The 26,188-nt window shown below is 45.0% G+C and overlaps 1 protein-coding gene across 2 annotated transcripts in view; it reads right to left on the bottom strand.

Annotated features, from left to right (window-relative positions):
- Positions 1 to 25,957, bottom strand: part of nrip1b (nuclear receptor interacting protein 1b) — a 35,893-nt gene extending 9,936 nt beyond the window's left edge. The window contains exons 1-2 of one of the 2 annotated variants that reach the window (XM_071460650.1): positions 25,641 to 25,957; positions 19,416 to 19,497 (exon numbers count right to left, since the gene is read on the bottom strand). The gene's annotated coding sequence lies outside the window, so the exon portion shown is untranslated. The remainder of the gene's footprint in view (positions 1 to 19,415; positions 19,498 to 25,640) is intronic. The other variant, XM_071460649.1, reaches the window with a different exon arrangement.
- Between the last annotated feature and the right edge of the window lie 231 nt (positions 25,958 to 26,188).

Raw genomic sequence — 26,188 nt, 5'->3', positions numbered from 1 at the left:
TAGCACACACACACGCCCCCATGTGCGCACACAGAAACCCATGGATGCACCACACATAAAGGAAACGTGATATGTGATGAATGCTGAAAAGTCAGAGCTCTTGTGTTAAGTAGCACAGGCGAGCCATTGAATGAGAGGAACAGTGTGCGATGACTGAAATGCTAGCATTTCAGACTCCAACAAAAAGGGGGCTGGAGTGCTTAAGTTCTTGGCCTGCATCTGGCCTTGGACGAGGAGTGCGGGGGCGGATTTTAACTTCATCTGTACTCATCAGTACAAAGAGTTCTTGGGGTTGAGAGAGAGCATAGAGGAATTCATGCACACTGATGAGTCATCTAAGCCCAGCTGACTGGAAGAGGACCCAGCCAAACTAGCCAGTGTGATGATATCACTGCACTGTATCACAGTCTCTCCCCTTCACCTTTCATGCCCAGGCTCGCATGGATGTGCTTACAAAAATGTTTGTGTCCATAGTAAATATTTGTGTGCCATTTGGAAGACCCACCCAAGGGCCATTTCCTGAGTGGCTGAGAATTAGTGCATCAATTAAACACACACACACATTCCTTCTTAATGAGCCGTGGCTGCCATCAATCTATACCTGATTCATTTCTATTGGGCTCCGAGGTAATCTTCTGCTTACATCGTCTGTCCAAAATGGTCCTCATTTCCCTCCCGAAAACAACACACATTTTCCATTTGTAAACACTGCTGCTGGAAATAGGAACAGCTGATTGCCCCATGGCCAGCACGCCAAAAGGCAGAGCTCGGCTCTTGAAACAGACTGCAGTGGTGATGTCTGAGGGAAATGGGCCACTTTGCAATTGAGATCAAATGTCCCACTGTCAGGCTGCCCTGAAAGCTGGATAAAACCAGCTAAAAAACCTTGTCCTTTAATGAATCATTCCCATAATATCCTTGGCACCAGCCCTAAGAAGGCCATTGCCATGAGTCAGCAAGATGTCTGCCTTTATTGGGTTAAAAGAGTATTGCTTTTTTTTTTCTTTTTACTTTGAGTAATTTGGGATGGTTTGGAGTAAGATGGTGTGTGACAGAGGTCTAAGTGACAGAACAAGGAAGGACATATCTCTGTTATCATTTTGCCTTTCATAATGCTTCCAATGACCTACTTTCTAGTTTTTAAATCATTCTAATGCTTGCTCTGAGAGAGGTTGGAGAATGATATTACAGGGTACAATGGGTTGTGAAGGGACATTCCATTAGAAACATCAGAATCAGAATTTGGATTTGCTTTCTCCTTTTTACCTAAGTAGGAATTACAGTCTTAGTCAAAGTCAAAGTTCAAAGTTACAAAATTAAAGGAATCTCTAAAATCAATTAGATACATTTAACCCAATAAAGTATAAAACAATTATGTGCAACCTTTTCTGAGAAAATCTCTCAGGCAGCACCAATCCAGCTGGCAGGGCAGAGCTGAGTACATGCCAATGAACAGGAGACTTCAATAAGATTAGTCCTACACCTGGCTCTGGTGTCTGACCCAGTGCTCACAGAGCAATCGCTGGTGCAACCGACAAAAACAGCTTCGCTCTAAATATTCCTGACAGTCTCCGACTCTGAATTAGCATCCAGGTTAATAATCAAAACCCCCTTTAAATCCAAGTAGTCAGGTGACGGTGGCACAAACACATCCATACATCTGTAAGATTAATTGATAATCTAGTTTAGTATCCAACTACACTTAGATATATTAGGGGATATGCTGCTGCAAGAAGCTGCAGATGGCACAAACATCAAGACAGACAGACGTGCACTGACACTGTGAACTGTAACTGTGGGAGGATTGAGCACATACCCCATTAAGAGCAGCACTAGAAAGACATGAGTAACTGCTGCAAACAAAACTTCCACATAATCTTAAAGGCTTGACGTCCCGGTAACCCAAAGGACCTTGTACCACCTCGCACCCTGTTGTTACACAACCTGGAGAAGACCAAAGTGTAAGCTTCAGACAGGCAAAGCCAGCTATTTAAGTTAGTGCTACAAGCCTCTTATGATTCCTTTTCAAGCAAGACACAGACAAAACAAATTTTAACCATGGAGCAGGTACAACCCTGGTCATTTACACTGGAGATTATAATGGCTATGGCTGCTTTTCAAACCAGCTGTCCTCAATAACTTTAAAATAAGACTAATTTAGTGCTGATTATACATTGTTATTAGCTGATCAAATATGCTGGTATAGACCATAGACTGTATAGAAAAATGGAGACAAGGACTTGGTATGGAGACAGGGACTTTATAATCCATATCTGTATTATTTGAGTGAGACACTTATTTATTACCACTTGTTAACAGAAGTTTATATACACAGCCATGGCCATGGCAACAAGGGTGAAAGTGGCGGCCCATGTTACACTAAAGTTAAGACGCTACTTTGGACCTCAGTGCAAAACATGAACCAACCCTTGACTGAAGCAGTGCGTGTAGTAAACCACTCATCATACAGATTGTAACGTGCAGAGGAAGGAGAAAGGAGAGGACCTGTGAAGTTATTGCAAACAGACTCTGGAAACACGTCTATCTGCTCGGATTTACCAGAAATATAAAGCTTTACATCCACCATAAACAGTTTAAGACACATTCCCTCTCTTTTGAAACATTTTACTGCACATCAGTGAGAGTCCCAGTTGACTCTAGTGCTGACTACTGCAGAGTTCCAATGTAACCAGAAGTCCCAGAACACTGTGATATAGTATAACAGAATTAGACATTTTAAAAACCTGAATTTCAAAGTGGCATCACAAAAATGTCCCTGGTTAATTCCTGATCTACAAGATAATGGGATAACTGATCCCAGAGACGACTGGTGGTGGTAAGGGGAACCTCAGAGTGTATTATCTTTATCATATTGTTGAGTTATACATTAAATATGTAGGCCTAAGTAATAAGAATGTATCAATGTATGCAAATACACATAATGAGATAATAAACAGTTTTCTACAGGAAGTAAATGTGAGACTCTTCATGTGCTAAAAGTCCTTTTCTTGCTGGTGACCACCATCACCATGATCCCCAACTGAACCACAGAACATCCACATCCTGCAGACACCAAGGCCAAGCACACTTTATTCAGCTTGACCTCCAGTTTATAATTCAGCCTTCCCTTTACCAGTAAGTCTGACACACAGTTATCACACAGCACTACTTGCTAACTGCAGCAGGGTCACTTGATAACTACAGCAGAAAAGAAGTGAGGTCCTGTCTGAGCTGCCCTGGTTAATGCCCTGACCTAATTTGGCAGTGTTTGAAAAAAAAATTGTTAATGAGCCAAGTAAACTACTTCAAAGGATACTATAAATGGACTTTGGCGATGGTGCATGTGACAGTGGTCAGGTGTGTGGTTCAGGGGGAAATATTTATCTCGATATCTCTCCGTGCATCGAGTCAGGTGCGTGTTAGCAGGTCTCACCGATGCATTTGGATCAGTGGTGATAACTGTTGAAATAACAACCCTACTTCTGCATTTAGAGTGGATCCTCTATAAAACTGGTGGATTAGATAAGACTGTGCTTAATCAGCTGTCAGTGGTCACATTCTGTCAGTGAGCGGAGGGCTCGTGATTTGGGCCAGGCCGGTGACAAGCAGTGAATATTAAAAAAATGCTTGCAGTAGCCACTGACTATTGACAACACAGTGCATGGAGCTGACAAGCTGAACTGATCAGTGTAATTGGCTTTGAATTAAAATTTCACAGTGGATGAGAAAGGATTGGTCTGTACTGAAAAAAATTTAAATGGGGTAAAACTGTTTCTTTCTTTACGTATTTGCTTCAGTCACTGGTGACAAAGCAGTCTAAACTACTGCTGGTTTTCAACAGAGGTTAATTGCAACTAATTACCTTGGCAGCCCAGGTGTAATCAGTCCATGACTGAGTAGCTAGAATGAAAAGCAAGCAATGAAGACCAGAAGTGAAGCCATCAGTTTAAACAGAATGATGTTTTTTTGTTGTTGTTGCTTTGGAATTGATTGGGTTGATGGAGTTGCCTTTACTGTAAGAGAAACAAGCTAATTGTCAGCGTAGATGCAGACAAGCACAGGGCCAAGGCTTGCAGGAAATGAGTCTGTCTCCTCTCAGTCAGCCATTGACTATTAAGTCAGGGAGAGAGAGGCAGACAAGGCCAGCACCCAACTGCAACTAGCCTATTATTTCTCTGTAATGAAGGACGGAGAAAAATCCAGTGTAGTAAAATGTAGTAAAAAGTGCTCAACAGAAATCCACACTAAGCCAAATACTAACACACCTATTGTGCTGTGGTTGGGAGGTGAACGCAGACACACATCATGCTCCCGTACCTTGTCATCCTTAGCTGTGGAGGCTGATACAGGTAAAGTGCAGTAATCAATTTGCTCTACTGGCAGGAGTGCTCCCTTTGAATACTAATCAGGCTTCCGCCCTCCCCTCTTCCTTTGCTCCCGCCATCCATCCACCACTGCCCCCACTCTGCTTTTCTCCTTCCTCGTTCACCTTTCTCATGACTTGACACCCCCCCCAGTGCCCCAGACCTGACCAAATGCTAAAGGAGGGCGGGCTGTCTTCTGCACAGATAACTGCTGCCACTAATCAAGCCTACGTGCACCGGGGCGTGGGATTAAAAGAGCTTGCACAGCTTGACTCAGGCACTGAATGGTGTTAGCACACACACATACACACACATACACACACATGCATGCACGAGGTCAAAATAAAAACCTATAGGGAAGCCAACAGTGTCTCGTCCTAGAAACACACACATATACACAAGACTCAGACGAGCATACAACACAACAAGGTCAACTTAAAAGCTGATATGTTAGGTGAACATTCTCGGGCTATAAAAGAACACACACAAGAAGATTAGATCTAAATTTACTCCGCCAGTCAAAACGGGACTCGGTGGTGAGCCACCCATCTCTATCTCTCAGAACACATGTCACGCAGGGAACCGCAGTGTTGTGTGCATCTAAAGCGAAAAAAAAAGAGGAACAAACTCGACTGAGAATTGACAGGGCCTTAATTCCCATTCGTTTTTCATTTGGAGAGATGGCTTACAAGGGAGGGGCGGGGGGGTCTCTACACCATATCAAACACATGCCGGAGTTGCCTGGAGGCTGTAACAAAGTGTCCTCAATGTTACACTGCGCACACACACACATACACAAACAGGCAGTAGGAGTGTGTGTGTGACAGAAGGGGAGAGAGAGACAACACCACCCTATGCATCAGCAGGGATATTTCATTATGTACATAACGAGTGCCATTAATCGCTCTTAACAAGAGGACACAACCTCACCTTGGCAGTCTCACACGCACAGCAGGAAGGTGGGGGGGGGGGGTAGGGGGCGGGGGCATGGAAATATCTATAGTGCGCACAGAAATTAAAATTCACCACACTCAAGGATCCGCCGCCTCCTTTTGACCGTCCACATCGTGGCCTGGGGGTGTGTGGCGGCGAGCCAGCAGCCATATAGAAGCTGCTTGTCTGATAGACACATAAAAACACTCACCAAAAAAAGAGGAGAAGAAGAGGAAGGGAAGTGTGGAAATAAATATATAAATAAAAGTGGGGGGAAAATGCCGCAGTGGCGGTTGCCAGCGGGGGCTCGTGCCCTTGACATACTGACACGGGTGGAGGAGGGAGGGGGGCACTGTCATGTGACACTCTTGTCATTTGCCTGATCACCCGCCTGTCCACCCGCCTGTCTGCCCAGCCACCTGGCAAACATCCCCCCCCCCCACCCCCCAAACAACCCACACACACATCGCAATATCTTGCCCACCTTCATGCGACCTCATCCTCCGCTGACCTGACGCTGCCCCCCCCCACCTATGCCCACCGCCGCCTACACCCTCCCCAACCCGCCCCTCTGCAGTCCTGCACCCTATCCGCCCCACCCCTAGCACTCTGTCTCCCCTCCCTCCCCTCTCCCTCCCCTCTCCCTCCCCCGCGGCTGTGCAGCAAGGTCAGGCGGGTCACCGTGTCCTCATCTGTAATCCGCTGCCATTCGTCAGCAGCCCCGGCCCAGGCTGGAGGAGAGAGAGGAGAGGCAGGCGCTCCGACGAGGGGAGAATGCCCAATTAGGCAGCTGTCACACACACACACACACACACACACACACACACACACACACACACACACACACACACACACACACACACACACACACACACACAGCTCAGCACAGCAGAGCAGGAGAGAGCAAGAGAGAAAGGGAGGGAGGCTGCAGAATCAGCCTACTGTCCACAGACAGGGGGTGGTGGGGGGGTGGGGGTGGGTGGTGGGGGGGTGGGGGGGTGTACATGAATCCTTTCAGCTGTGAGTGTCTGCGTTGTATTGTTTTGGTGTGTGTGTGTGTGTGTGTATGTGTGTGGAGCAGTTGGGGGTCAACTACAGTTTAGACATGTATGACTACTATCTGAGGCATGTCAACAGGAGGGGCAGCAGGGTGTGCAGACTTTTGAGGATACGGTAGTTCAATGAAATTTTATGACAAGGCGACTCTTCTTATCTCATGATGGAACGAGTGCCGAGGATTCTGTCGAGTACCTGTCTTATCTGTAACCACTAGATTGATGAGATGATCAGGGAGAAATGGCTGGGCACTACTGGGGACAGAAAAACCCCATGGGGTGAAGCCCCGTCTCATGGCCAGTTGGCCATTTAAACAAATCCAAAGTCTCCAGCCAGAGTGGACTGTGGACTGGAGGGGCAGCACCACGCTGAAATTCTTTACTGTCCCAGACTTGCAGCAGATATGAAATGGGTGACAAATATCCCATAATTGGACCATTCATCACTAGCGAACACATCTGTTTTGAGTAATGGGAAAACTAATCAGCAAAAATGATACAGGGACGACTCCAGCCCAGGCACCAGGAAGATTTATGCTGGAGCGATTCAGGACTTGAGTCTGTACCTATTGATTGTTTAGTCTAAATGCTTTTTCGTTTAATCAAAAGAAAGAGTCAAAATGGTACCATGCCAGCTGGGTGATGGAACAGGTGTGATCCAACATCCCAGGGGCCAGGGGGCCGGGGCCCGGGTGGGGGTGGGTATTTTAGCCGCTCAGAGGAGACTCTTTCCACAGCCTTCTCCCTCAGTTCTGCCTTAAATGTCAAAGTTCATCAGGGTTCAGTGGAGCTTCAAATCCAGCTTTGAGTGGTTAGTGTTCAAAAGGATTGCATCACAAGTGCGAGGGACACTTATCCGGTAAATCCTGTCTGAGTAGAAAGTACAGTTCATAGGGACTTAGGCTGGATGTCATACAGGCTGGATACACATGTTCCTCTACCCTCGGGAAGGCTTTTCACTGGGCCACAGGTGTCTGGGGTAAAACCCACCCTCCCGTTAGACAGTCAGTTTACGCAGGTATGAAACAGAGGGGAGGACCATGCAGGTAGAGGAAGAATGTTCTGTCACATTGGAGCATGCAAAGGGGATAAACACTGAAATCCCCCGTGCAACACTCCACAGAAAGGACTTTCTCTGCTGCACTTTAAATGTCAATTTATTATTCATCACTCTGAGTTACTTTTTCCAACACTCCCATTTTCTATCTGTAAGCCTAAACATTAAGCATCAACCATAAACCTGTTTACTAGCAGTGCTGGGCAGTAACACATTCCTTAATGACATGTTAGTCATTTTTTTCAGCAGCAAACAGCATAAGGGATTCAACTTTAAAACTTTGTAATTGCACAGCAGTTTCCAACCCCAGTAACACGGCGTTACTCTGACATTTGTGTTTGTCTGGTGGGAGTTAGATGGTGGATGTGTATTCTCTCCGAGTTCAGTCAGAATGGACCAGTCTGTCTGGGATGTGCTCGCTTGGTTGCAGGGGCTTCAGGTGGATTGACAGAATTAATCTATTACACAAGAGGAGAAATGTGAGTTCAGGTGGTTCTGAAGTTGATTTATTTGCATGTTGTGTGTCCTTTGCTCTAAATCCCTATTTATGATGAATGTTAAATGTCTAAATGTGTTTAAAACATACAATGACACGGGACATGTGACATGTGGGTGTGGAGGAGTTGTTTGTTATTCTCTGATGCCGTTAGGCTGAGTAATTTATTAGTTTTCAAGTAACTTGTCCAAAACTGTTTATTAGTATTAACATATATGTAATAAATAGTGTAAAGACATGGTGCAAATTGGTTATTTCTATTTGTTTTAAGAGCCTATTTTTTAATTAATAAAAAGACCACACACTGACTGTCACGTTGATGTGAGAGAATGTAAATGACGTTCACTCTAGAAATAAATATGACTTTGGTTTAAAAACAAAACAATAATCTACTGTAATCCAGTCTTGCTCCCAAGCTTTAACAATGAATACAATGAATACTGTGACACTGTACGAGATACTATCAAGTTCATTAAGGTCACTGTAAAATCCCCATCAAGTCCCACAGACACACAAGTCTCTATGGGAATACTCCTGTAATATATGTCAGGCTGTGTCACTGCGCGACTCCACCCATCTCCCTGATTGTTATTATAATGACTCAGTGTTTTGTCGGCCAGTTCTTGCTCCGTTCTTCCAGCACTGAAAGTACCTAAAGTGCTCCCAAAGTCTAAAGATTGTAATCTGTGATGTCATATTGATGCATAGCCTGAAGCAGCTCCATTAGCAGCCTGGGAGACAGACCTAGTGGACTCATACAATGTCTGCCTGTACTTTTACATCTACAAGGAAGTTTAGATGATAGTAGGGCTATTAGTTCTGTTCCAGAAAACATCGCCTTATCTCCATCCTAAAATCATCCTCCATTACATTCACCCTGTACTTCTTTTACAATTCACTGTATATTGGTCTAAAATCATAGATGAGGAACTGACCTGAACTAGTGCAGGGGAATAACACTCTATCACGTCAAAATTCATCTGTATACAATTATTAATTCATAATTTCATACTCTATTGTAAGAAATTTTTCCCTGTCACAGGGAGGTTGAAGGTCAGAGGTCGGCTACATGGCAGACTGGAGCTGGTACTGATCCAGTTCAGTGTAGCACAGTCTGCTGCCAAACACAAGCACTCAAGCTAAAGGGTGGTGTCTTAACTCGTCACACCTCCCTGCTACCCTGAGTGCAACCCTGACATGTATGGCTGTGAGCAGACAATGTTCTCAGTGTAATGTGGCACCGCAAGCCGATACCTGATTGACCAGTGAACACATGACGACAATGTAAACAAAAAGAGGAAAAGCGAGCCAGCCCATGGATACTAAATACAACACGCTATTATCTGTACTGTCAGTTTACCTGGATGATGCTCAGTGATGGGCTCAGGTTTGCTCTTATGATGTCAAACGCACTGCACACTTAACATATCAGCTATTTCATAACAATTTTCCAGTTGACTCTGTCAACAGATGAGAAACAACCTAACTCTGGCACAAGAACAGCGATGGTAATTAATGTGCACTTTCCCTGATAAATAAACCATTAAATTAATGAATAAAATACAGAGGTTATCACAACCAACTCACCTGTTGTATAATCAATAAGAAAACCTATGCTTTTAAAACTCATGCTTTCAGCTTAAAAGATTAAATATACACAACAGAGCAGATATTTAGACTTTAGACAGTATAGACTACGTTATACTCTCCAAACTAGCAAACTTAATCATTATTCATTATTAATGTGTCATCAATCCATTATAGTATAAACACAACCAGACTACACAAATCTCCGTGTAGATATTTTCACTTGCCACAGTAGGAGAATCACAGGTGGAGCTGATAACAGTAACAATGGCTCTGTTCTGTTAAAGCTGTGAGAGTGTGACCGCGAGCCAGCATGAACAACACCAGGACCCCTCACCACGAGCACACTGTGTGTCTGACTTGTGGGAAACACAGGTGTTATATTGAGCACTTCAGGAACCCAGTGGGTGTGTAGGATAACAAAGACCGTTACAATGGTGAGTAAATGTGCCCAAACTGTTCATATTTACACGGCAGCCATTTAGCTGCTGCTGCTGCTGCTGATCAGTGTGGCTGACAAGAGTTACAGACATCAAATGTCTGAGGCCACAACCTTCCATGTGAAACCACCTGCAGACGCACTAGAGTTGCTCCTTGCAGAGATGGGATAGGTCAGAAAAGGTGGAATTCATTTAAGCTAAAACTCACTTCAGCCCAAACCCTCAGCTGGAGAACATTTGCCATTGGTTCCCTGTCCCTTTAAATAACTTTAAGACCTTTTTTTTCTCTTCTCTACCTCCCTCCCCTGAGGTTTATCACTGTGACTCTTCTCTCTTCCATCTTTCTCTCTCTCTCTCCTTCACACACACACAAATGCTGCCTGTATGTGTGGCTGGCAACTACAAAGCAGTTAGCCAAGCATCTCTTGGCTCTGTGCAGAGAGAATAAGACACTCTCATTACTGCCCTTAAAAAGCTCTTGCCCTTACAAAATCCACTGTAGACCCAGACACCGGTGCACAAAGTCACAGGAAAGATTTAGGGAGTTGAAGGCTACTTTTTTTCTTCTTCCTTACAGCTCAGTTCTGTGTTTGTGTGCATGTCTGTGGTTGATGGCTTTCTGCCCCCCCCCCTCCCTGTTCCCCTTTCCTGTTCCTCTTTAATGTCACAGGGCTGGCTCATATGACCTTGAGCAGCAGCGTTGGCACGGCAAGAGCGAGAGCTGCCTCGCCTGCGGGCGCCCTTGAACTGGATCTGCAAGACAAAAAAGAAAAAAAAAAAAAAAAACCTTGCAGCCTGATAGACATCTCAGCCCTCCTCCTGCCCCCCCAACTATCCCCCCCCTTTCTCCTCAGCTCTTTTATTCAATCTACGCCACTCCTTATCTGTTCCCTCTGGTGGGAAGAGATTTATCAGGATGCTGTATCTTTAACCTCTCTATCAGACTGAGATAGAAACAGAATTTCAAAATGTCTGACCGGCCTGCGTGGATTTATTTTTAAACTGCCACCTCCTCCTCCCTCATGCACAAACCCTGTGCCATTTCAGGACTGGGAGGTCGGTGGGTTGGGGGAGAGAGGTGGGTGGGGGGGGCGCAGTTGCTTTACAGAGTACACCTGTGTGATGAGACAGCCGTCCACTCCAGAGGTGTTGTTTACGTACAAGGAAATTCCAGACTGTTTTTACTCCCTGCTCTGCTCTGAGCCGCTGGCACACAGTGACCTGTAGCTTCAAAACAAATATCCCTGCCTCTGTTCCAAGGATGAGCGTCAGCCTACCGCCCAATCAAGATCCTCTGACTTAGAGAGGGGGTGGCGCCTCAGAGCCAGTGTTTTGACAGGTTGATGGTGACCTACTGGGTCCCAGAGAAGACCTCTGATTTTCCAAAGTAAACACTGTGGACCATAGTCCAAAGTCTGGCTCTGCACTGTCAAACTGTGCTCCTGCAAGAGCGCCGAGCATAGTCTACTGTAAAAGCACAAAGGAGGGTTTTATCAGCATGCAAATATTGCGGCACCCTCCTCGCGTCTGCAACTTGGGCCACCAAGGTTCAAGTACTACAGTAAATATTTGCATTGCCCTGTTGGGAGCGATGTGTTCAATGGTAGGTGTTTGAAAATTCATAAAAGGCCTTTTCTTTTGAACGTAACATAAATACGCCGCACAACAGTGTGTGTGCAGAGGACTGTGGTGGAGGCTTGGACACTGGGAGACTGTCCTCGCCCTCCTGCTGGTTCTCTTCATGCCTGACCTTTCAAAACTGTAATGTTATCACATGTCATACGCAGGCCTGCTGGAAACCATCTGCTAAAGGCGCTGTGGTGGCTCCCTGTCACCACAAAAAAATATATAAATAAAAATAAAAAACACTGGCTGGAGTGGCCAGGTACTGGTTCTGACTGGTTTCCTGCTCAGCATGCCTCACCTTCACACACACACACACACACACACACACACACACACACACACACACACACACACACACACACACTGTGACACGTATACGCCCCTTCAGAGGCTGTTGTTGAGCGACATGAGCCATGAGCAGCCTCCTCAATTAGTGTTAAGGGGCTTTCACACCGAGACATGAAGTTCTGGGGCTAAGAATAACATGAGACAGGTCTGCTGCCCGACAGTGGCAGGGCTCGGGAGCTGTGGCAATAAGGAGAGCCTCGGTGTGTGTGTTTGTGTGTGCTAACCAGCCTTGCTGCTAATCCGATCCCCCGCCATGTTTAGCCCCACCTCGGGATATTATGTTATGTTTGTTAGCGTGACACCTTGGCTAATAAGGCTGTTTTTACACAGAGCGAAACCAATATGATTAACATTAGCCAAGACTGATATAGGAAAAGGGAAAAGACAAACTCTAATGAGCCTTGTTTTTATTTGCTATAAAATCCCTGCCATCAAAAATTAAAAGAAAAAAAAAAATGTAGTTTTCATATCAGGAAGATGGATGTGTTAAAATATTAAAAAGACCCACTATAGACCCCCCAACCCCCACATTAGAGCCAAAAAGCAGACTCGGTTGTAGAGGCACCACAGTGTCCTGGGAGATTCATTACAGGCAGATTTGTTCCACATAGTGAAATATGAGTGAGCTCTACTGCCTGAAAATTGCATTGCTCCATAAGCAGACCCCCAATGCAAGAATAAGCTCTGATTTTCAGTCTTTAAGGTCTTAGCTCAGTGCAGCAGCCGCAGCAATTATTTGTGAGGGGACGATCAAACCCGGTGTTTATCCCGTTTTGTCTTGCAGGAAGACACAAAGAATACAAAACAACGAGCGACGGCACAGGCCCACGTGAAATCAATACCAAAAAATATACGGTGAGTGTGGACGAGGGTCTGGTCCTAACACAGCATCAATCATCGCTCTGCCCCGACATCCCTTGGATTCCTTTGAAAAGTTTGCCAGAATGAGATAAATAATAACATCTCATGTAAGCAAATGATCTATTCTCATGTCTGGCTCTGGCACAGATGATATGCAAATAGGTCATTTCATCTGAATACGCATCTGTATTGATCATTTCTAAACCACAGCTGAACTTGGTACAGTAAATAACCTGACCTGAATAAAGTCGAGCAAATCTGGCAGAAAGCGGGCTATATTTAGAAAACAGCACCCGTGTGTGTGTCAGAGAAAGGGAAATGTGAAAAGATCCTTTACTTAAAAGCATGTGTGGCTCAGACTTTGAGCTTGTCAGGTCTGACTGCAGTAATCAAACGCTATTACTGGAGTCTGAGAGGGGAAGAGGGGGAACTTATAGGAGGTGGCAGTGCTTCAGAGACTCCTGCACTACTGTAAGGCTTATATGTGCGTATGTTTTTTGAAGTGTGGGGCTGGGGAGTGAGGAGAGACCTCAGTGCTCAGCTTGGGGCGTATAATCTATGGTTCATTTGCAGCTTTTCTCCCCAGTATGACAAGCCGTTTACAAGACGTAGCCTCTGCTGCTGACCCAGTTCTGAGTGGCTGCGTCTCGCGACAAGGCCCTGCCTCCCCATCAGGCCCTGCTCCTCGTCTAACTGACGATAACACCGCCACCCTCTGCCTCCGTGAACTGTGGGAAAAAAAATAGGTCGCCCTGACCCACTTTTCTTCTTTTTTTTTTTCTCCCCTCCCTAAGATCGTGCGAGGAGTTCTGCAGAGTATGATCGAGGGAGACAGTAAAAGGGAAAGAGAAAGAGAGGGAAACAAAGGAAGAAGGGAAGTTAAAAAAGACAGAGCCAGAGACTTCTCTGTGATGAGGCCCCGCGCTCTGGCGATGTGTTCCTGTGGCCTTTGGAATAGAAGCGACCCTTATCAGCTGGCCTGCTGTATGTAAAAAAAAAACCAAACAAAAAAACAAAAAAAACCTCCCACGCCTTGATACAACAACTGCTCCTGAGGTTAAACACCATCTACAGGCCTCACCAGTCCACCCCACCTCCCAATTTCTATATCACCTCTTCTGGGCGGCCATTACCTCATGTCTTACTCAGAATGCTAAATGGGACCCTCTGCCTTATTTAAACACAGACGTACACACTGCTTTTTGCAGTCATTTAACACCCGTGGAGGTATGACATGTCATCCAGCCAGAAAAATGATGAGCCTTTCCTGGCTGGGGGGTGGGGGGGTATTACAGGGTGAGCTGAGCCGGGAGCTGCCCTAATGCCTGGTAGCATGACACTGGCCCCTTTGAGTGCCTCTGTGTGGGTTCGGACTACTCATGATATATCTCCGATCACGCACGGCGCTCTCATGCAAACCCTTCCCTCATTAAGCTGCGCTCACTCATGCATTGCTTTTGTAATCCCTCCGCACATTAACCACGGCTCTCCTCTCCTCGGCAGGCATGTTCCTCCGACAACAGCTGAGAGTTTCATTCATTTAGGAAAGCGACGGTTTATTCTGCGACGCCTCTTTGTATCAGTGTTGTAGTCCTGTTTGAACTCACTGAGAAATACCTCATCAACGCACACCTTTGACTGCTAATTTAAATATTAATGTGCAGGCCAAAAATCACCACTCATCACTCACTGGTGCCTCGGTGTCACTTAGCAACCTTTGTTTAGCTTCTGTTGGAGAGCTATTTTTGTAGGATTGAGAGTGACATTTAATTATTACCTTTTAAAAACCTTTTACCTTTAAAGAGACTTACTGAACTGAACAATTCTACTTCAGCTTTAGTGTGCAACTTTTTTATAGCACTAGTAAGTCACTCGCTCACTGTGCATTACAATGATTTTACACATCCTAGCCTTTCTAAAACCCCAGCAGGACCTGTGTAGGTACATTTTTACTCTTTGGTTACGCACACCTCTTACAAATAGACTGTCAAACACCTCCCTGAATGTACGCATGCCCTCTGTTAGCACCCCAGTGCCACACAGTTTGTACTGGAGCATTAGTCCCACCAGATGCTGGCTACTACATGTGTTTGTGTGCGATGCTCATTTGCATCAGCCACAGTTTGACACTTCTACTTTAAAAACCAGAGGAGGGTTTTACCTGCCGCTAAACTCTCACCAGCACGGTGCTAAGCCCCTGCGTGCTAATGGTGACCTAGTGCACACAGACATGTTGGTGCCTCAGAGACGAGTCATGAAGCCTGCTGCTCCACTTTCCTCCGCTGCCAGACAATCTGCAAAAAAATACGGCAGAGCTACGCTGTATCGTACTTTTTAGGTGTGAAGTGCAGCAAATATGACCAGAAACAGAGAGAAAATGGCTGTTGGGAAAAAGTAGAACAGGATGTCAGGTCTCTTTATTCGGCCGATGGCTGGTGGAGGTTCTAGTTCCAGTTACGGGGGTGGATGTAGGTCAAGCCCTGCCTCCTCATAAGCACCAAGGTCAACGCTGAATGGAAGGGAAGGTGGCTTAGAGAGAAAGAGGCCCCGGATAAAACACGTTCGTCTGGCTCTTGTGCCAGCACCAGCCCCAGACGTGTAAACACAGTTACACAAGCACACAGCTCGTCTGTACTATCCCTAGCTGTGTGTGTGTGTCTGTGTGTGTGTGTGTGTCTGTGTGTGTGGGCGTGTGTTTAAAAAAAAAATAAAAAAGATCTTACATGTACATGTTACAGGCTACAAGCTTAGCTGTAGCTCCTGTTAGCTTTTATAACCCAAACAAGGCTTAGCTTAAAGAGTTAGCAACAGTTGTGTTGTGCTACACACAGGTGCACCTCTGATCCACTGTGGGCTGAAATGATACAACTTACACACTCATGTCTTGTGTGTGTGAGCCTCAGGTGTATCACCTGGCAGGTGAACACCTCTATTCAAGATCTGTCCAACAAGACGACTGCACATAATCCAAAAAGCAAAATAGTCTAAAATTAATAAAGTCTAATAGACAAAAAAGTCCTACATTAAAACTTCAATATTTGTCAAATTCAACTAATTTATACAAAAGTAAAGATTACAAAAGTGTGAAAATTACAATGAGCTCAACTTGCTCTTTGTGTGCAACAGATACAAGGAAACATATGCTCATCCGGCTTGTTCTTCTCCCTCTCTAAAGCCTAACTTATCCATCCAGACAAATTGTGGCCTGTGGCAACTAATGCTTCAGTCTTATGTAATTCCTCACTCCCTCCAGCAGCACATGATAAGTTCATTTTATTAAAGCTGAAGAATTGGTCTGTGTTCTAATAACGCCGCAGCGAGATGAGAGGCACAGTATTTGAGAATTGGTGACACTCGGCTCCGTGCAGAATATTTCTGTGAAAACAAAGCTGGAGATTAAGTTGCTTCTTCATATAGTTGCCTGAATTCCTGTGTGCAGCCTCGAAGTCTTTCCTGTCAGATACAGTATTATATTCATACCAGTGGGTAGAATGGCTCAACAGCATCATCAGATCAAGTTTCTTCTTCTTATCTCTATTATAATTTACAGTAGATGACATTTGGGGTCATTTGTCATCATTTGACAAAGTACTTTTTTTCTTCTGCTGAAGTTAATTTAATTTAACTTAACTTGATCCAATTTAGTATTTTGATTTAGATAAAAATTTAACATTCACCAGCTTGTCCCTGCTCTCATGGGCTGATCAGATTAGAGGTATAGGATGCCACTAGAAAAATAAATAAATAATAATTTTAAAAAAATTAAGTTGTTAAACAGGAGCAAAGTTGAAATTATACTTCAGAAATGAAGGTAACATTAAAAATAAAGTTGCTAATAATACAAAGCCAGTCTGGAATTTAAGGAAGAGATAAAAACCACCCTCATTTTGTGTCACCACACACACTGTATGGAAATGTACCATAGAAGAGCCCGAGGGAAACAGTGCCTCCCTCTGATTGTCAACTTGTCCAAATCTGCTGAAAGCAAAGCTCAATATTCGGAAACAGTGAGAAGTGATCGACTCGTGTGGAGCAACACTGATGTTTGGCTACTAATGCAGTTTTAACAAAGTGAGCTGGGATCCTAAATTTGCCATGCCATATGGTAAACATGTCCAGGGGGCAGAAATGTTAACGTACTAACACAGAAAGACTCTGAAGCAGGGAGCCAGTGTGGGTTTTAAACAGCGAGGCAGCTGTAGGGAGTGAGTGAAGGCAACTGCAATAACACAAATCCTAGCAGCCAGCTCACCCTGGACATGAATCACTCTGGACATGAGAGGACCTTTCCATGACATATGCTGGTATCAGTGATTGAGAATTGAGAAGATGACTAAACCTGCTCAGTTTGTCACCGCAGTCACACAGGGCTGGAAACGTGTGGCCACCCGTTCCCAAAATTCAGATGGGGGCAGGGATCACTGGAGCTGCGCTGCTGTCTGACGTGACCTCAACCCCTTTTTGACCTTGGAGCGACTACCCAATTGAATGACGGCCCCTGCAGCTGCACGCAGGCCTGTGGCAAGTGTCTCCGCCCCCTCATCCTCGTAGACATACAAGGTCGGGAGAGAGGATAGGGGGTGAGGCTGGGTGAAGGGTGTCACATGATTGGATCTCCTTCTGGAGAGTTACTTAAAAAGCCTCCTCAGCAATCAGGTCAAGGTCGTGCTCTCGCCTTAATGCCAAAGGAAAAGAGAGAAGTCTGTGAATGTGTGTGTGCGGGAGGAAGAGTGCACAAAGACAAATGAGAGGGAGGAGGAGTGACTGAGTTCTCCTCTACATGTTGGCTCCTCGATAACTTGAAAACACAAGCTATGATTCTATTAGCTGTATTAATCTTCCTGCTTAGTGGACACTTTTATTCAAAGTCACTTCCACGATTATCACTCTTGCACATCTCTTCCCATTTCTTCAGCTGGATATTTACTGGAGAAATCCAGGTTAATTGCCTTTGCTCAAGGGCAGAGGCTGAGCAGAGTATGAGCCAGCAATCTTCTGGTCACCAGTCCATTCTCCCTAAGTAATAGGTCATACAGCTGCCTCAAGTCATCAGCCCAGTGCTCTCCATCTTCTCTCAAATGGCCTCTCTACTACTGGGAGCCTTCTAACACAGTTATGAGAAAGCTGCTCTTCTGAACCACAGTCTTTCAGTCTGTTTAGTCTGCTCTAGTGAGGATGGACTGAATAACGCCACCTCACTAATGGATTTACAAGTGGGCTGGAGGTTCACAAAAGGACGGCATGTTTCAGAAATTCAAGAGACCACTTTGGGTGAAAGAGGGGGACTGGGTTTATGCCAAATGTCCTCGGTCCTTCCTTTGTGGCGTAGGAGTGCATTCATTTCTTTAATTTAGAGATGTGCCACTTATTTAACCATGTTCTGTTGCAGGATATTTATTGAAAGAGCAATGACTCATTTATGCATTCATTGACAAATTTAAAATGGAGCGATGAGAATTTGAAATGTCAGAGCCATTACAAGGCTGGTATTTATGCATCTCAGAAGACACACTGATGAAATATTATTCTGGACAAACAACAAACTGTCTACCTTGGAATAAGATGCAAAACATGAGCTATTTCAGTGTGGGATTCAGTAACATTCCCTCTATTGGAAACCCGGGTAATGTGCTGCAGATCTATCTGAACTCACACAGCTCCGACTCTCCACGGCCACCCGCACAGGTCCCTTGTTGCCCAGCAACAATTCAGCTCATCACTAGAAGCCAAAAAGTTACACAATTACAGTTCAAGCCAAAAGAGGATTTGGGGTGTGCAGCACGTAGCATCATTCAGCAAGTTATATCCAACTTCTTTAAGATGTGGGTCTGAATGGATGAGGAAGTGGGAAACCCCGACTCGTGCATTTTCCACACTTCCTGCTAAGCCAAGCAATGTGAAAGCATGTGAGTGTTCACGGGGTTACACTGACAAAAAAACCAAATATTGACAGCAGCACGGTGTACTCTGAACTATGAGGTGTTGTTGAGCTGGTGGCACACAAGAGCAGCTCTCAGGTACAAAGTTTAATGACGCCTGAATTTCCCTGAACTTCAGCCTTTTTGCACTGGAAATAAATCTCAGGGACACAACCTCGAAGCATATACTGCATATGCATCCCCCGCTCCCTCCCTGCCTCCCTCCCTCCCAGCCTCCCTCTCTCCCCCTGTCGTCCTGTGCAATATATCCATCATTCATTCATAAATTCTGAAAACTCCTCTTTAGTTAATTGACTGACAAAATTTAATTTCAAACGAAAGCTTTTAAAAGAGAAAGATATAATTAAGTTGCAGGGATCTCTCTGCCCCCTCCTTGTCCAGGGGGGCCGAGGGGACATGTGCTGTGAGCTGTGCAGCTCTGCACCGCACTGCTCCGTGTCAGGGAAGTCATACACCCATGTTTAAAGCAGAACGTTACGTAAAGCCTCCCCCTCTGCACAGGCTTACTGCACCAGACGCTGTGTCCTTGCCTGGGCTGCTCAAGGTTCCCAAAAGGACAGGCTGCTAAGAAGTTGGGAAGGACGGGGCCCTGTGATAGCCTGCAAAGGGAAGGGGTGGGGTGGGGGGGGGTGGGGGCGCTTGGACTTTGAATTCAGCGCCAGACAGGCTCATGCATCAATCCCTCAACTTACAAAGACAAGCCACTAACCTTGACGAGGCCAGGGACTCTTCAGGAATGAGTGGCATTTTCACTTAGCCCCAGCTTCTCCCCTGCACTCCTGCCACATAACCTGGTTAAAATAAGACACAGTTGAATAACAGCTGACCTCAGTCTGTGGACTTTGTGATCCATTGTTCTAGCCTTCAACCCATAGGCTTCTTAGACCACACTAGGGACGTATGTAATAATACATTGGGAGACAACACAAATAGCATTTAATGCAGTAGCTGCAGCAGCCTTGTCTGATGCCTGTCGGAGGCTGGTTTGTCTGAGGAAAGATCATGTGAATCCATGCTTGCTATGATCCCTGGGATCACAACAACTGTATTACCACAGACTCTATTACAAATATCCTCTGACTGTTGCAGCTAAACAATCCCAACAAAAGCAACCAACATGCAGAGAAGTATCTGCTGTCTTTATCCTATGTATTCCTTTGTAAGAAAACAAGGCAGACGCTCTCTATCACACAGGTTGCGTATGCCTCCTATCTATGAGTGTCTGTCCTCTCATTCCCCTTGCAGCCTGCCCACTCTGTCAGGCATGTGACATTGGCCCGCTTGTGGCAAAGCAGAGACCTTCCCCTCGTCTGACTGCAGCATCCTGGCAGCACGCTCACCACAATGGGTAGAGAAACCTTCCTACTGCACCTCTACAGCCCGGGGCAGCAGCTCTGCTACAGGAGCAAGGGAGGGAGGGAGGGAAGGAGGGAGTCAGTTCCACTCCACTCCTCTGCTGTGACCACACCAGCCTGGCCAGGAAGAGTCGGCTCCTCTCACATCACCCAGGAGGTCTGCTGCTCCACGCTACATCTCCTCAGCCTTTCCTGAATATACCAGGGGAGAGGGACAGTAGAGATTCAGAGTGAAAGCTTGATGGCACTACCCCCGCACTGCTCATTGATCGTCACAGTTAGGCTTCCACAGCTGTTGTTTTTGAAACAAGCCGATGCTTCACATGGGCAATGTGTAATTTATTTGACCCGCAACATCTCTCTCTTTCAGGCTCCTTCCCATTCCGTGAGCAGTTTTCAGCAAAGTCTAAATAATTCACAGCAATTGCAATCAGCAGCGATCAATCGGTGGTGATAATTGAGGGGCCTGTCATTGCGCCAAGGCCAAGGTGAAGCGTGAAGGCAGAGGGGTGGAGAGTTGGAGGTGAGGGTGAAGAAGGAGGAGGAGGTGGGGGAGGAGGAGGGAGGGGGGGCAGTCATTCAACAGATGAGCTCTGGCTAGTATAGCTCTCAGGGGTTGCAGCGGAGGCGTCCATCTTTCTTCCTCGCATTTCGTCATTCCAGCCCGCATCCAGGAGCGATGGCTGTAAAGACGCATTTAGCAGTTCCTGCCTTGTCATCAAAATGAGTCCCATTGACTTTGGTTGCCTTCTGTTCATGACAGAAGCACCAACAGGAGCCGGAGTGATTGCCTCTGAATGAGATAGTGCTGCTATAACGGAGAGCCCTCACTAAAACCCTTTCTCCTCAGCAGCACAGTGAGAATAATCTTAAACTGTCCACACAATCTTATTCCAGAAAGCAAAAATCAACCTCAGTGGTTGTGTGTTGTGTTTCCTGATGTGGTCTCATTCAGTGGGTATTCTAGTGGCAGACTCTTCTGAGAAAATGCACTAATAATTCATTCTGATTAGTACATAGTACACGTTTCCACATGCCTCTTTATGTATTTGCCTGACTAATTTATGATCTGCTTGGACGAGCGGAGCTTCAGTGTTGATTTTAAAGTCTGTATTGGATATTTTGTTGGCTTCAGTGGTCATCAGCCGCTACATCAATCTGTGTATGTTTACACTGACATCACTCAAGCCTTGACATTTCAGCTTTGTCGTTGTCATTTTTAAATTCACTCTTTATGCAATCTGGTCCTGTTGCAGTATGAAGAGGTGATACTGTAGTCTGTGTGATACGTTTGTGTGTCCGTGAAATCATTCACAGATTAGAGGTGTGGAGGAAGAGGCACAGAGTCAAGACACTTAGAGTGCTAATATCATCTTAGAAGGTCCCATATTTCACACTTTTCTGGTATTTTATTTGAAGTATTGATATCCACAAGAAGATATGTTTTTGGTTTTAAGTACCAAAAACCATCTCGGTGTATTTTTACATCTCCTCTTTTGGGCTTCTCCTTGGAGTTTTAGCAACAACAGGTCAGTGAGTCAATCAGAAGAGGGGCTCAGACTCTCTCTTTTGATTGGATGACCGTTTTCTGATTGATCAAATAAAAATATAGCAGATTTCAGGTAACCACTTGGAGAAATTAAATCCTGCATGATTGGACGCTGGATCCAGGTGGGCCGTGCTGGGAGTATAGCTGAGGGTGGTGATTGTTTTGTTGTGACATCACAAAGTTACAGAAGTCCTGACAGCTCATTTTAAGGCTCAGTTTCTGAATACAGGCTGTGTGCATTTCTCTGTGGACTGAGGCTTTGATACTTTCATAGTATTAATATAGACCCAAGACCAGTTTATAATCAGAAAAGACATGGAGGTCTCACTTTATACAATATGGGACCTTTAATAGACAGACACTAAAGAGAGATTATTTCAAACACTTAAATCAAATATAACACTGACTTGTATTGTGCTTTTGTCTCATCAATTTGTGATAAACATTTCCGACCCTGAAATTTATGGCACAATTGTTGTGGTGTTAATCTCTGCAGTATTGTATTCAGCATTGTTATTATCACAAAGTGTCTACTGAATAAACAATAAAGAGAACAATAAAATGATTTGGCTTAATGCATGCTCCACACTGATATTACAGAGCCCAAACAATTAGAGGAATGAGCTTGTGGCCAGAAGGTCTCTGGTTTGATTCCTCAGTGAGCTGACATAGTCCAGGCCTGTAAGTGGATGAGAAATGCACTCTTCCTCAACATCTACTGTCAAAGTGCCCTTGAACAATGTTCGGTGGCCAACAACACAAGTGCTGGGCAGCTCCCAGGTCTATTATAAATCAAAAACTCTGCAGTAAATGCATGACACTTGTTCGTGTAGATTGCACATTAGTTTGTTTATTCCCGGAGTATCTCAGCGATCAAAAAGCAGGATGCCACCCTCAGTTTCGTCTGCCCTGTGTCTCTTGCTGTTATGACTGACAGATTTACAAACAGCAGGCTTAGAGCTGGCACAGTGGTAGTAGTTAGAGAGGCTGTTAGTGGAGATAAGTGCCTGGGCATGTGCGCCTGTATCTGTGGCATCATCCTGTACAAAAACTTACTATTGCATCAAATTATTTAAAGGAGGAAGGAAAGTCACTCACTAGCAACAAGCTGCGTGATTCTGAAATGACTTAATGTAAATGTAAACCTCAACTTTAAATACACATCTGAAAAAAGAGACATGCAGAGCACAAGAGCACACCTGCACAAACACAATCTCACACACTCACACACACACACACACACACATGTTAAAACATGCCACTTTTACACAGCAGCAGTGGTGTTTTGATGGCTGATAAGATTTGGTGTCATGAAAGGCAGCCAGTGGATAAGAGCGAAGAGTGCAGAGTCCAGTCTTGTGACTGTTCAGCAGCCTCAACATAATTTGCATTTGGCCATTTGAATGTCCTCTGGTTCTGTTGCAGACTACTGCACATCACTCAACAGCAGCTCCCTGGACAATAGCAGATGGCCCAGTCACATCGAGCTGCATCCCATACAGACAACTCTTTGAGGTATGGCGCGTCTGGTCAGACCACGCAAACAAAAGTACTTTTTCAGTGCAACTTTAACGTTTGGCTATAAATGTAGAGGTTTTAGTTATCTATGGCAACAGAGGACAAGCTGAACTACCCTGAACATCTTGTGTAAGTTCAGGTCAAATAATTAAGCAGCTTAAATGCTCAACAAAAAAAGGCTAAAAGGCAGACCCCCAGACACAGACAGTATTTAGACGGCTTTAAAAAAAGTTGAACTTTTCTTCACATTACTTTTTTTGTGAGTCTAAGTTACAGTGGTTTTCTGCAAGGTAGTACATTAACAGAGCAAACCTTTTTTTTTTAATCCACATATCACGACACCCAAACAGACTGCTGCTGGGAAGCTTTGCAAATTGCCCTTTTAGAACCTGAACTGAAGATGTACTCTGCCCTCTCTCCTGTAACTTGCAGCAAACTTCAGCCCCTGACCTTTTGCCTCCACTCTGATCCAAAGTCCAGTGAAGCAATAGGACATTTCAGGAAATGGAGCACCTACGCAAAGGCCATTGACAAAGCTTCCCTGGCAGTGAATAAAAAAACATCTCTGAGTCTTTGATCTCTATCAAAACATATCTGACATGATGACACAGTGATGTGACAGGCTGTAACTGACCAACTTTAACCGGCTGCATTTTGGTATGCACACTGAACAAACATCCTTCTACAAACTTGAAGGGACCAGTCGGTGCTGTAAGACAAGTTGGGGGTTTTTTTAGGATGTGGTGTAGGCAAAAACAAAATGCCCATTAATGGGGATAATTACTTAAGCCATGAATCCGGACCATGGCAGGAAGAGGCCAAATGTTACCCTGATACTGGTTATGTTATAGGCTTGTTGCAGCAACAATGTTTTGTAACATTTCTCAACATCTCTGCCTACACTGTATTTACTGTACATGCTCAGGGTTTGGTGCCACTGTCACTGCCTCCCCCTGAGTGGTTATGCAATGTAAAACACAGAAGAAGACACTACAGGGAATATACAAGCATATGCGAGGCAGATTTAAGACTCCTTCAGACATTAATCCAATTTAAAATCAATGTCAACCCAAAACTAGAATTAAAGTGTTGTGGTTCTCTGCCTCCTCCAACCAGTCAAGTTGCAGTTTACAACTGGCAAGTGAATTGTTGAGATACGGCCAAAAATGTGTTTTGTAAGCGCACAGTCACCTTGACCTTTGGCCTTTGACTGCCAAATTCTAATCAGTTCATCCTTGAGTCCAACTGAACATTTGTGCCAGATGTGGGCCTGATGAAATTCCCTCAGGCGCTCCTGATATATCACGTTCACACAAATGGGATGCATGTGACATCATAGTGACCTAGACCTTTGACCTTTAACCACCAAAATCTAATCAGTTCATTCTGGAGTCCAAGTCAAAGCTTGTGCCAAATTTGAAGAAATCCCCTCCAGGCCTTCCTGAGATATTGCGTTCATGAGAATGAGAGAGACGTGAGGTCACAGCGACCTAGACCTTTGACCTTTGACCACCAGAATCGAATTAGTTCATATCTGAGTCTGAGTGAACGTTTGTGCCAAATTGTAAGAAATCCCCTCAAGGCCTTCCCGAGATATTGCGTTCACGAGAACTGGACGGGCGGACACCCATGAAAACCTCACAGTGAAGTATGTGTCTGGGCAGCCATGGAGATTTCTCATTAAGTGGCCTAATGCATCCAGGACACAGCTATATTTTAACACCTCTGAAACCCTATTTATGACTCACGCTCAACACACACCTAACAGCACTCAGGTCCTCTTCAAGGCCTTGAGGTTCACTTACAACCCTTCCAGGTCTTTTAAAGGAGCAGGACTTGCCAATAGTCATAGTGCAACTGTGAAGTGTTTCCCATTGGTGGTGCAACCACTACTTCAGAATAAGAGGCTGCTAGTGTTATGGCTCAATGTGATGAAGTACATTAACTGTGCTAACGTTACATTACAACTCCTATGACTTGGACAGCCCTATAGTGTGTAGTGTTATCAAATCAGACTGTGGGCTGTCAGTACCCAGTCAGTGGGCTGAGGAGGCATATAAGACACTTTGGACGGTTCCATTTGATTCAGCTGCGGTCGCCCCGTGAGGATAAATGAACATTGGCAAATTAGCCACATTTCCACAGAAAATACCTCTGTTCCAGGCCAATGTGCTGGTTCCGAAGGAAGCCAGGGGACACAGACACAGGCTGTTATTACTAAACCATTTTGTGGGCTAAACGAGAAGCCACCAGCCCCGCACACACACGCAGGTTTATTCTCCACTTCTTCTTTATGCAGCGTTTTCAGCGCTAAATCCATATGCGCCTCTGCTCGCCTTACGACACACAAACTGCCTTCCCTCTCCTCGGAAAAATACACCATATTATGCAGTACAATCATCGACACCGCGTCCCGGATATAACACCCACCGTGTATTTTCTTACCCCCCGATAGTAAGAATAATTCTCCACATATGACAGTGCGTTTATCTATAGCACACAGATCTCCTACCTGCGTTGTCCACCCCACAGTCAGCCGGAGAGGCGCATCGTTATTATTCGACAGGAGGAGGCAAATCCAATGAAAACGGTCGCATCTGCCTTGACACTCTGGGCAGGAAACAGAAAAAAAAAAAAATTGGAGGCAGGCTTTAAAAATCAAAATGTTAGTCCAAAAAAAATTGCCTCGGATTTTTATTTATTTTTTTGGTGCTACGACTGCGAGCGAGCCGAGGCGTGGAGCGTCCAGCCTGTGTGAATTGTTTATTCTCGGAGTCTCCTCGCTGTGGAGAAGTGAGCGGAGACAGCCACACTCCTCCTCCTCTGCTGCCGCTGACACCACCCTTAAAGGAACAAGCCTCACTCTGCTGCTGCCCACACACTCCCACTGCTCCCAGTGCAAAACAACAGCAAATGCATGGGCTGCAGTCATAATAGTAATAATAATAATAATAATAAGTTTGGTTTTATTTTTAACAACAACATTTTGTTGTTATTACCTATTATTACATTTTAGTTGTAATTTCATTGTTTTATATAGTTAATGGAACTATTTGTAAG

This window comes from Trachinotus anak, unplaced genomic scaffold (assembly GCF_046630095.1).
Source record: "Trachinotus anak isolate AG129_WGS33_773 ecotype Australia unplaced genomic scaffold, CSIRO_AGI_Tana_v1 ptg000024l, whole genome shotgun sequence".
Taxonomy (NCBI): domain Eukaryota; kingdom Metazoa; phylum Chordata; class Actinopteri; order Carangiformes; family Carangidae; genus Trachinotus; species Trachinotus anak.
Note: the sequence above shows the minus strand (reverse complement) of the source record. Positions and strands in the feature narration are given on the sequence as shown.